The 13607-nt window shown below is 36.3% G+C and overlaps 1 protein-coding gene across 1 annotated transcript in view; it reads left to right on the forward strand.

Moving 5' to 3' along the window:
* Window positions 1-12156, forward strand: part of LOC113057159 (potassium voltage-gated channel subfamily A member 1) — a 30525-nt gene extending 18369 nt beyond the window's left edge. The window contains exon 2 of the mRNA XM_026224293.1: window positions 11612-12156. The gene's annotated coding sequence lies outside the window, so the exon portion shown is untranslated. The remainder of the gene's footprint in view (window positions 1-11611) is intronic.
* The last annotated feature ends 1451 nt before the right edge of the window (window positions 12157-13607 follow it).

The raw sequence follows: 13607 nt of genomic DNA on the forward strand, positions 1-13607 counted from the left end.
ATCGCTTTTCAGCGCGAGCCGCGTGGAGAAGCCCATTTCCACCTCCATTGCGTTGGAGAAGCAATCCCGTGTAAAATGCAGTTTGCACACTTTTAAATCATACCCTATTTATTGCATCAAAGTTTGTTAATACTGTATTTGTGGGGTGGATAATTTTATCATTTGTTAATTATTCATGCAAACACACATATTGCCCACCAAACATGTTATTTTCAGATAGTCAAGATTACAAAATACATCAACTGACAATCAGCTCAGAAGGTCAAACGTTTGTCATAGCAGAAAATCCTACTATTTTAACATAGTATAAATAGAATCTATGGATATTTGCACTTAGTGTAAATAGCATATCACAAAAAAATGCTGCTATTTGCACTTAGTGTAAATAGCATATCACAATGGGGACCGTACTTCCTCGCACTTATGCTGCGGTGGTGGCCTCCACCAGCCGAACTGCCACACAGGTCGCTGCACCTCCACCGGCTGAACCTCGCGCCAACACCACCCCTGTGATACAAGCAGTCAGTCAAAAACACACACAAATACAAACCTCTCCAACACTCTGTTTACCAGAAAAAGCAATCGTTAGCTCTACTCCACATAAAGGAGACTGGTCCTTTGAAGAGGAAGCACCACCCCGGGACTTACCAGAGACACTCCAGCCCATACAGGCTGAGGTGCCTCAACCCTGTGAACAGAGGAAGAGAAAACATAAGAGCCGCCACCCAAGTCCAGATGCGGAACCCTCTTTAACGATACCGCCACTCCAGAGCCGCGCCGAGACACAGAGGCCGGAAATCTCTGTTGTGGCCCCTTTAGCTCAGAGCCGTCTTGTGACACCAGTGCCGGTCTTAATTCCTCCACGTCAGGAGAAAGAGCCACAAGTAAATGATAGGGTACCCACCCCTCAGGTTGAAGAGGACACACCAGAGCCTAATGGTTCCCCACTCATCTCCCCTATGTTAGACACAGACCACAGATTGGTCCCCTCTTCCCCAGTGTCTACCCCAATTGTGTCTCCGATCAATCCCAATATAGTGGTATTCTTTTTTCTGACTACTCTCCGACCCCGGCAAAACCACCTTCACCGCTCTCTGACTTCCTTCGGGAGTTTGAACGGATACCAAACCTGGTCCAACGACCAACCAGAGACATGGGGGATGAACAGGGTGAACCCAGCGTTCCAAGGCCCGCACCATCTCCTGAGGTTCTTGCGCCTAGGGAAAACATAAACACATCCAGACTGTCAACAGAAACTGACAGAAGTGAACCCCAAATGATTGAAAGTCCATCTTCCAGTTCCCTTAATAGCCCATTACGCCACATTAAAAAAAAAAAAAAAAAAAAAAAAAAAAAACTGGAAGATTGGAGCCTCACGTTAAAAAAGAGAATAGTCATCTTTGGGGACTCGAACCTCTCTAGACTTCCTCGCTATGAGGAACCCGATCTCCAAGTGGACAGTTTCCCTGGTGCTAAGTTCCAGCATGCATGCCATCTTTTAGAAAGGGCCACATTGGTCAGGGTACCTGAGAAAATCGTGCTGTCATTTGGCATTAACAATCCAAAACAGAGGTACAGAATGACAGCCATAACAGAAATTCAAAAGACCTACAAAACGCGAAAAGGATTCTACCACAGACAGAAATAGTTGTCCCCCTAATCAATTTCTCGAGAGCGTTCCCACAGACAGAGCAGGACATGTTGGAGCACATGAATATCTTTTTTAAAAAAAAATTTCATTTTATCCCGCTGCTGGCTTCTACACATTTTCATGTAAAAAATGATGGGGTCCATTGGAGACCTGCCACGGCAAAAGCTCTCCTTGCACATTGGACTTCACATTTAAACTTGTAAACCCTGATAACCCAAAATATGGTTCACACAAGCTCATTATTAACCTGTCAAAGTCCTTTGTGTTAACGGATGATCAAACCTCAGTCCTTAAAAGGGGCCTCTCCTACATCCCCACCCTATCAAACTGTAGAAAAAAAAGAATTGTTGGCCGACATGCAGGCATACCACCGCAGATTGAAATTAGAAACATTTTTTGAGGGAAAGAAAAATCAAAGAACCAGAGTACCGTTCACTCACCCCTCCAATTGGGAGCACGCGTTGTCTAGCCTGCCCAAAGAAATAGACAAAAACAGAAAGTTACACTGGGGCTTGGGTGTGACCCCCAATTTGACCCCAGGTGAGAGAAAAGCTCTGAAAGAATTACAACGCAACACAGAGATAGTAATTAAGCCAGCCGATAAGGGTAATGCTATCGCCCACCTGAATTCACATCAGGAATCCATCAAAGTCAAATACAGTATGGACAGGTCAGAGGTCAACTTTTTGGATGTGGTCTCATATAAAGGACCCAAATTTGAAGAATCAGGACAGTTAGACTTCAAGGTTTACTTCAAAGACACAGACACACATTCACTACTGCACAGAAACAGTTTTCACTCAAAACACACCTTTAAAGGAATCATCAAATCACAACTTCTCAGATTCAAAAGAATCTGCTCGCAGCCATCGTCCTTTTTGGAGGCCACGAACATCCTCTTCCGGGCCCTCAGCAGGCGTGATAAATCTCAGACTAATGCCGGCGATGCAATGTTGCCAGATGTTGCTATTAAAATAAACAAAAACCTATAAATAAATAAAATAAACAAAAATTATTCCAAATATTTTGGAAATTAGATAAGATAAAGTTATGGCTGAACCTAAACAGCAACTTCCAACTTTATTAACTTTCTAAAGTGTTAAATTTAGTGGAAAAACGAGTCAAAAAACGCTTACAATAGCTGGATCTCACGCACAACACTCTGAAGACTCGTTCACTTCTGAAGTGTCTTGCAGCGATCATTTTCATACCACGGACGCTAAACATTATGAATTATACATGCAGACATTCATATAAGAAGTGTAGCCGTAAATTAGCCAATCATAGAACAATTTTTTTTTTAGAACATGAAAAATGTACAGAGGTCCAGATCTCAGTGACCTCATAAGCTGGCTACGGCCATGCCGGCCACTTATATTTGTGACCCTGGAGCACAAAACCAGTCTTAAGTTGCTGGTGGATATTTTTTTACCCAGGCCCAACCAATCAGATTATCTGTGTGTGACCTGAACACCAGTAAAAATGTGTACATACACTCTTTAATAGACGTTTAAACATGATTTAAACAACGTATTATTCAGCGCTACTTATATAGATTTTTATATTAAGTTGCTCAAACAAGTGGTAAAATATTTAACCATGTAGTACTTATATTAAAATCGCAAAAATTTCAAATTAAAACTTAAAATTGAAAAAATTTGAATTTTTTTAAATGCATTTGCATTTAAGTTTTAATACAATAAATATTGCATGTCACAAAGAAATTCTTTTTTCACCTCCACCATGAATGAGACGAGAGTTGTTCATTATGTCGCCTTGTTGAAGTAAATTTTATTTTTCCTTGCTTTGCCCCGGTCCTAAAGTAAAAAAAAGATGAATGTGTAAAAGAGCATAATGAAATTAAATGCATTTATGGTGAGATTACATTTTTTTTAATTAAACGCATTTATGGCGAGATTATATTTTCATGTCAATCTGTGTTCATTTTGACCAGGAACCATGCACTGTCAGCCTGTCACTTTAATTCAGCGAGTGCAGCACATCAGAGACTTGGTCACGGTAACGATCTCTGCACTGCACCGCACATGGAATGGATCGCCTGAACCGCATCCGCACGCAGTGAGAAATAACTGTAAATACGGAGCCCGGGAATCAAGTGTATAAAATTATATATATATAATTTTTTTAATTAAATTTTTTTTATTGTGTATTGTTTAGACTACGTTTTTCCAAATGGTAAAATTGTTCACCAACTTAGCTTTTGTTCACAAATATCTGATGTGATAAATGTTTTAATGCGGTATACCGGCTAGTGGTGTTCGCAATCGCCTGAGGTGTAAATGTATCTGAAAGCTGTAAATGTCACAGATAACTGGCCCATCGACAGAAATATATGCAAGTTCATTCTTATCTGTAATACAATTTATTATCAGTTATCAATCTTCTGGTAATTGCTAACAACAGTTCCATCTGCCTTTTCAAGGAGCTGAGTAGGCCTCAGATGCTTGGTCTCCAGACCTGTGTGCTTTGCAAAGCAAAGCATGGTAAGAGGCAGGACACTCCTTGGATATGCCATCCATGTGATGTTCACTTGTTTGTTCACCTAAAAAGGAACTGTTTCCTAGGGTGGCACAAAGATGTACAGGTGATTAATTCTGTGTACTATGTGAGAGAGTAGGTTAGTGGGCTTCTACAAACCTTACACCATTTTTATCTTGAACTCTTTTTTACTATTTTACTATTTACTTTTTTTTTCTATTTTTGCCCTGATTGTGTCTATTGTGTTAAGTGTAATATATTCTAAATAAACTACAAACAAAAAATATACAAGCAACCGAGCAAACAATATGATTTTCACATAGTTTCGAAAAAAAAACTCTAGGCTACAAGCTCCAATTCTCAAAGGTCCTGTGAAACAATGTTCTGTATGTTGTTTTACGGCCTTATTCAAGTGATTTAAAACATTTTGTTTTTCACTAACCATGCATAAACGTTGATTTCTCAAAAAACACAATCATGTACATACATGCTGCTCACATATTATTGTTGCCCACTGGATTACAGTGTTATTAGAGTTTAACCATTAATATGTTTTTAAGGTACTGAAAACAACACAAATGCAACACAGTCTCACTCCAACTCGTCATATATTGACGCTTGGTCAGGACAGTTTTTCAAAGCACAGGGTCCTCTACTGTTTTCATCTGTTTGTGTTAATTTAAAGGTTTTCATGCATTTGTATTAAATATAAATAATTTTATATAAATGTATACTTTCATTGGAGCATGTAACCCCACCCCTACCCTAAACCTACCCACTTTTGAACATTATAAAACATGTAAAAGGCAAATAAAAGTACAGTCACAGGTATTTATTGCAAAAACCAACCATAAACAAGCAGTATAAAAGCATTACAAACATGTTGTTGGTAGATTTAGGGGCAGGGGTTTGTTTACCTGCTCATAAATGTGTAAATAGTGTAATATAAATAAATCTGTTGTGACTGTTTACATTGAAAAATCACACCCCAGCATATATACAATAATGGCAATATTATTGCCCAATACATGATTTAATCATGGCGATAAGCCTTTTGCTTCAGCATATTGATGCCTAGGGTTTCTTATTTAAAGCAATGGAGGACCCTGCATGTCTAAAAACTTATGCTAAAGGGGTACTCTGTAAATCAAAAAGCGATGCCAAAGTGTCCTGACCAAGCGTCAATATATGATGAGTTGGAGTGAGACTGTGTTGTTCAGGGCATGTCAAAACTTCTCCGGTGGCCCAAAACAACCTCAGACCCCAGAGGGTTAAAGAAAATAAAAATAATATCAAAATGAGATTGGTCCTGCCGGTTAATTAATTAATTCTAGCGATGATGTTGTACTATGTTGTCCGTTGACATTGTAAAAAGTCGAGTACACTCGAATTTGAGTGATCACTGTCCAAACGTTCAGTGAGCTAGGGAACTTACCAGTGAAACCGAATTCATGTACTCGATCTACTAATTCACAAACTAGGGGGTAAGGAGCTGATTGAGATGCACCGATGGTAATACATGAAGAGTCCTTGACAGTATGACGCCATACTGCTTAGAAAATCTAAATGACTTGATAATTGAGACTGAAGTGAATGGATTTATTGTTTTGTTTTTTTTCTAAGGTGGCTGTGTCCACACACTAAGGCACATTTATATGCAAACACCATGCAAAAGTGCATTTTGCATCCCATGTTCCCTTTGAGGTCATATGCGGTTTCTTAGGTGTGTTTCTTGGCAGTTAGAATTTCTTACTTTTGAAAAGTCCTAAAGTCTCTATGACATTCTAACAAACTGCCAGCAATATTTCTTGAAATGCACTTCATATTATGTTTTGTCAATTGTGTTGCTAGTGTAGATCCTTCGGGAAGCAGACAGATTTATGCCGCTTTAAACATAAAGAGCATAAAGTCGAATGCATGTCTACCTAGTTCAATTTCAAGTCAAGTCTGTGCAAGAATACAATTCTGTGAAAACAACAAACATAAAGACCAAGACCAAATTTAGATTTGCCAGCCTATGAATATCCTTTCTATTCTTCACAATACAGTTAGTTATGAATTGAACTGCACAAAACCTACACACAGTGCGCAACAGATTTAATACAGTAAAATGTTTTATTCATAGCCACACAACAAAAATATTGAAGAAAGTTTCAAATATGAATTAATGCACAGACCGTTACCCCCAAATTCCCATCAATTGAATACATTACTCTAAGTTTTAATTATTATTGTTGTTGTTATTCTTATCATTGTTATTATTTTATATTTCTACACACACACACATATTATATATATATATATATATATATATATATATATATATATATATATATATATATATATACAATATATATATATATATATATATACAATATATATATATATATATATATATATATATATATATATATATATATATACAGTATATATACATTAAATTTCTCTGCCTACAGCCCGAGGTGCTGGGACAGGCTCCATAATCATAGAGTACATAGGTTTATCCAGAATAACTGGATGGATAATAACATAAATCCAAAAATTTTAACAATCTATCATCTTCTAAAAATTTTTGCACAGTATTATTTGTCATTTTTTGTTTGATTTTGGGGTGAAATGTGCCTAGCATGTTATAAGCAGGTGGGTTTTATGCTTCAGAAGATATACCCAAACATCCCTGATAATGGAATATTAAGGAAAATCATTTATTACAGAACACTTTTGTGTTGTTTGACTCAAAACATTGTGGTTGAGTAATAGTCCAGTGTGAATAATGTCATGTTGTGATATGACACAAGCCCACTCCACTTAAGTCCACCCACATACTCTACAGCACAGCAATCACTTAAAACACTTGAAAAAGCTCTTCTGACTGCATGTACCAAAACACAGAGAAGCACATACAACATTTAAAACACACAAACAAAGCTCATTTATATCACATGCCTTATAGTGACAACCCAAACTTCTAAAGTTAGGCTCCTGACAACATGTTGTTTTCCCTGGACAGAGAACACGTGTGTGTCTTATACACACACACACACACACGCGCACACACACACACACACACACACACACACACACACACACACACACACATATATATATATATATATATATATATATATATATATATACGCATGCAATTCTGTGAGAAAAATGATGAATAGGAATAGCTTCCCAGATGAATGGGAATAGCTTTTCAAAGTATTATAGACCTGATTGAAACCAAGTGTTGTCAATCGTTTAAACTCAGCATTGACAGATGAAACAGCCATGATTTCACGGTTTTCCAACTCTTCCCAAAGACGTTCAATAGAAGTAGTTTAGGCCATATAATGTAGATCATATGCAAATGTTTTTCCTAAAAGCACGTCAATAAATACTGACCTTAGTCGTGCAGCCCAAAGAGATGCATTTCTACCATTCCATTGGAGATTTCCCATAAAGCTGTCTTTAATCTGCTTTGCATCATTAAATGGAGGTTACATTAATGCTGCAGAGTCCAGGGAAAATAAGTCTGTGGACGCTGCCATTTCAATCTTAATATAGAGTACACAGCTCATCTGCCTTCCATAGGCGCATGTAGGCGGCAGTAGTTGACAGGCTTGGTAGAGTCAGAGCACTCTGAATCATATTCAAATCAAATGTCTTTATTTTATTCTTTTCTACAGTCTTCTCAAAACAAGTTTTGTGTCCACCACAATAACGAAGTCATGAAAATACATAAATGAGAGGACACTGTTTATTGTCAGCTCACATAGACAGAAAACTTCAGCAGGCAAACTTATAGTGGAGTTTCCAGTTAAAGCAGATGGGGACTATGGGAAAACAAGATTTGAAGAGTTATATAGTGCCACCTAGTGGATATAGTCAAAACCTCAGTAGACAATGTGAAAGTGACATGACATACAGCCAAGTATGGTAACCCAAACTCAGAATTTGTGCTCTGCATTTAACCCATCCAAAGTGCACACACACACGCACGTGCATACACACACACAGCAGTGGGCAGTCATTTATCCTGCAGCACCCAGGGAGCAGTTGGGGGTTCGGTGCCTTGCTCACATCTTGCCTACATCTACTTAACTCTGACTAGCCAGCTACTACTACAAATTATGAATACATTGGTTGGCTACATTCATGTTTTTGTCACCTAATTATTATATGAATATTAATTTATTAATTTATTTTTAATTATTTTTAAGATACAAAAGGTTGTCACCTTGTTATGCAACAGAAAGTGGTAATCATCAAAATAAAATAAAAAAAATAATACAAATAAAAAAGGTATTTTGTATGACAGTGGCACTGTGCTACTTATTATCTGTAAATTATCTGAAGACAAGCACTGCCCCAACAGTTCATGTTCTTATTCAACCTCAAACCTTACAAACATAACTAGCTCCAGGGAAATCTGTATACCTAACTTCCGGAATGTTTTGTTATGTCAGATAGTCAGATTGGAGACTGTGATTTTACACAGCTCTTGTCATTTTTTACGTGACATATGCACTATTAAATGCTCTTTGAATAGACTGCGGGTGGTCCCTGGGTTGACTAGCTGATGCCGAAAAGGGGGCAAAAATAAAATAAAAATTACAGACATTTCATGCAGCATTTTTGCAAATCGTTCCTCCTATTATAAAAATTGAACATTTCTTAAAAAATTTACAGCATGGCAGTAAAAAAAACCTAATAATCTCTTACAATGTTCTCAGTTTTTACAAATATTTAGTATTAGCTGCATTCATCAAGTTCAAAAATGCAACCCTCTCATTTTAAGAAATGATTATGACCAAACAAATAATTTAATTTAATTAAAGGCAAATAAACATTTATTAACAACTCCCAATCAATGTTAAGTCCCATGCTCTCTAACCCCTACAAAATGAGTTTAATTGAATCTGTTATTTATACTGGTACATGTATGTTTTAAATGTGTCTACTTAATTTCTAGAGGTGTTCCTCAGGTTCTGGTTCTGGGTCCACTTCTCTTTTTAAGGTATACGTATCCCATGTCAGATTATTGGCAGCATGTCTTAAATTTCAAATGTACGAGACACCCAAGTATAAATTAGGTATGTTAATATGCACTAATTTTCCTCAGTTGGAGTGAATCCAATCCAATTTCAAATTCTGAAAGTTCTGTTTATATGAACCCAAAATGCTGCAATCCAATTCACATTTTCTATTACATGTGCATTACACCTATTCCAAACAAACTTTAATGCATGCTTAATGCTTTACCAACGCATGGACATAAACACATTCATATCATGTAACGCATATGCAAACATATGCATCAACGCACTCTGCCTTTTTTTTTCCCGTCGATCTAATTATTTCAAGTGTATACCTCTCTTTTCAATCCATCAAAATTTCATTTGATGAATTTCAGTCGTAATGCTTGAGTTGTTTACATGAAAGCATTCAAACTCTGAAGTTTTAATTTATTTACATTTAAATTGTAATTTATTTACATTTTTGGGAGTTTCAAGTGCCAGGAGCTCAGTGGATGCGATGGGCTTTGGTGGACATGTGCCTTCTGTGCTGTCAGAGTGTTTATGTGCATGTGTCCACTGAAGCAGTGTTAACTAACTAGAATACTCAGTGAAGCAGAATTTGACAACAAGAATCTCATGGGAGAGAGAAGGAAAAATATATATTTTACCTGTGTGATGTTTTTGACCCATTTATATTCAAATCTGAGATTGTGTACAATTAACGTAAAAGATTCACTTAAATGGAATCAAAACTGTCCACATTATTTCATCACTGTCTATTTTGTCTTTGTCTATGGTCTGAAAATACTTCACCAGTGATGTAGCAAAGGAATTTTTGCTGTATAATGGCAATGTAATTTTTGTAAGTGAATAAAAGAGAAACACATTACAGTACTATTGTGTGGCCCTGGGCTGCTTTCATGTAGAATAATATTTGTGATAAAGAATTTGATACAAAATAGGATAACACTCATAAATTGCATAAAACACAATGTGATTATTTTTGCTGGAAAGGCGAAATTAATGACTGGCATCTACCAAATAGGGCCTCTAATTTTCTGTCTTGAAAGGAGGTGCTAAATCTTACAGAACATATTGGTCGCCAAATTCACGAGGTAATATATTCGACTTTTTCCAGTCTCCAGTCTCTTCGGGGGCATCAGTTCATATCCCACCGCTGCAGGACAGTCTTTGTGTGTTCCTGTGGCTCAGTGGTAAAGCATTATGTTAGCAGTGCAAAAGGATGTGGGTTCGCTTCCAAGAGAACACGTTAGGTAAAAACTGTTAGCCACAATGCATTGTAAGTCACTTTGGATAAAAGTGTCTGCTAAATGCATAAATTACATTTTTGTTTAAATTATATTTTTTCCTACAACCTTGATCCTGTTAATCAGAAACTGCCAATAAACTTAAGATGTTGAATCTGTGTTCTTTAATTTGCAGGTTGTCTGTTCCACGTCCATCTGCGCCATTTTGGAATTGAACTCTCGCGCTAATTTGACCTGTTAATAAATCTTGCCCTAAGCCTGATCATATCCAGTGATGTGCAGGATAAGCAATGAAAAATAAATATTTTGGTGCTGGGGGTTTCTTCAAGCCATAAAGATGGACCAAGGAAAGTATTTCAGATTAAGTAATAAATGAGGAAAGGGACTGGCTATAAATAAGAACATGAGGATTGTAGCTGCATGCAGGAGAAGAAGATCAGAAGTGTATCAATGAGTGACTGGGGTGTGCAAGTGTATCCCCGATGGATCAGGCCCGCAGGCCTTCTGCATATGCTGTGCAGGATTACACTGATCCAACTTAATACTTAAGACCAAGGCATCATTCAGAACTACAGCCACCATCTGGCACCGCTGCCCACCCGAGCAGCCCATCAGATTATTTTTGAGGAAGATACTCTATTAAGTCTAACGCTGCATAAAATCATTACATTTTCTAAATTAATGTCATGTATACCAGTAAATACTTTTTTTTTTTTAATTGCATGAGATAAGACTTGTTTTCAGACTGTATATCTTTTGTTTATTTTTGCTACTTCCTTGCTTCTGTTTTCTTTTTTTTTTTATAAAATTATTTTATTTCCTTTCTTTCTTGTAAAGCTGGACATATATATCTCAGAATGTGAGCAAACTTTTTCAGGATTTAATGGTGGTGTCAAGTTTTTAATTAAAACAAGTTCCTGGAAATGTTCACCTGATAAAGAAGGTCACTGTTCACAAATGCTTGTATTTTTTTCACAGACAAACACAAACTGGTGAACATCAGCTAAAATCCTTTGTTCCAGATCAATTCCCACTGTAGGTCATGTACTTGCCATCAGCTTATAGCTGTCTGTAGACAGAATTATATCTCCAACAGAGGAAAAAAAAGAGAATTTCAAAGAGAGCTTTAAATGATGACAATAAAAATAATAATAATGTTTTTTTTTTTAAATATTTCTCTGTCACAGATCCCAGAAGAGGAGCCATAATCATGACACCAGAATCTTCAGACCTTCTGAAAACCTCTGCAGAAACCTGTGCCTTCAAACCCTGTGTATTCATCATTTTTGTATGGGACCAGCATATGATAACTTCTGACAGACACCTTTATGAACTGAACAGGTAAAAGTAAAAGTGGTAAAGGTGGTTTTTGAAGCCATGGAGTTTGTGTAGAACAAACATTTCTAAGAGGGAATTAATCCCACTCTGTGCAATATTAGCCTGTTTTGGAGTGACGTTCATGTGTACGTTGATTTTGGATAACTATGTTCAGTTTTTTTTTAAGCTCTTTTCCTGATATATATTTTTCTAAAACAGTATTATTCTCCAACAAAACAGACACCTATGAACACTGCAAGATTAGTGTTAGTATTAACAATAATATTGTTAGGCAAAGAAAATCCCCCCTTTCTTAGACAGGGGAAAAGCCATAGTACCTCTCATCAACAACAGTGATGGTGTTTAGAATCACATTTGCTGAAATTGTGTCACATATGTGTGCACAATCATTTTATTTGCTTTACACTTGAGTGCTTATCTAATATTATAATATTAGAAATAAATATTTGTATTAGTGCTGTCAAACGTATAATAACATCCAAAATAAAACAATAATGTATGTGTTTGTGCTGTCCATTTATTATTATTTTTCTAAATACATACACATATAGTATATTTTTCATTATATTTACATTTATATTTATAATCTTATAATTTATATTTAAAATATAAACATAAATTATTTTTCTTATATATATATATATATATATGCATGTGTGTGTATTTATATATAGTACATAATACATATACACAGTACAAACACATTTATTATGAAAATAAAAACATTTATATTGGATGTGATTAATCGAGATTAAACATTTGACAACACTAATTCATATATATATATGATTGATTTTATTTTGGAATATACTTCAAAATATATTTTTTATCCCAAAGGAAAAGAACATGTTTTGATATTTGGATCCAATTTGTATGTATTTATAAACATATTATTATTATTATTTATATATTTTTATTCATTATTTATCGTTTTTATCATTATTACCATGTTTCAAATCAACAGCTTTTATTTACTTAATGTGTGCTTTTTCAAACAGTATGTTAAGGTTTCAAAATGCACATGTAGGAAATGTAAAAATGTTAGTTCCTTCACATCAGTGAAGTCTAAGGCACTAGCCATGCAAGGCCTAATGCAGGAGTTACAGCCAAAAAAAGAAATCAAAAATGTTACTCAAGCCCCTTTCACACTGCACGTCGGTCCCGCAATATTTCTGGAACGTTCTGTGTGAAAGCAACCACGTACCGGGATTGATTACCGACTTGAACCCGAGTCGGTGACCTAGTAACATTGCGGGGTTCGACCCGGGACGAGCGCTGTGTGAACAAAAGCCAGATCTAATGCCGTGACTCTTTTACAGGCTGTTTTGAAGGAAGATCAACATTCGCGACGAAAACATATGTGCAAACTGTAATGAAGCAGAGATCAGTTAGTTCCTCACTTTCCGCGCTGACGCCAAGATCGTTCGCTTGCTTCAGTGAAAGTATAACATGCCTAGCATTGTCGACTCGTACATTACACGTCACACGCTGATGTCACGTGTCGTTACGGGATCTTCAAGGGTTGTGTGTGAAAGCACGGGTCATCACTGGCAGTGTGAAAGTGCCAAATCTAGCGACCAGGGAACAATTGCAGGAACACTTTACCGCTGTATTTGCCGGAATGGCAGTGTGAAAGGGGCTTCAGTGTATTAATCACAGGCATAGAACACATCATATTTTGTCATTAATTCAGTGTAGTAAATTTATTTACAAATTAAATAATGTTCAGTTGAGTCAACTGTTTTGCTCATGTTAACTATGTGACCCTTACTGTCAACTATTACGTTTTGTACTACATATATATATATATATATATATATATATATATATATATATATATATATA

This window comes from Carassius auratus, chromosome 4, assembly GCF_003368295.1.
Source record: "Carassius auratus strain Wakin chromosome 4, ASM336829v1, whole genome shotgun sequence".
NCBI lineage: Eukaryota > Metazoa > Chordata > Actinopteri > Cypriniformes > Cyprinidae > Carassius > Carassius auratus.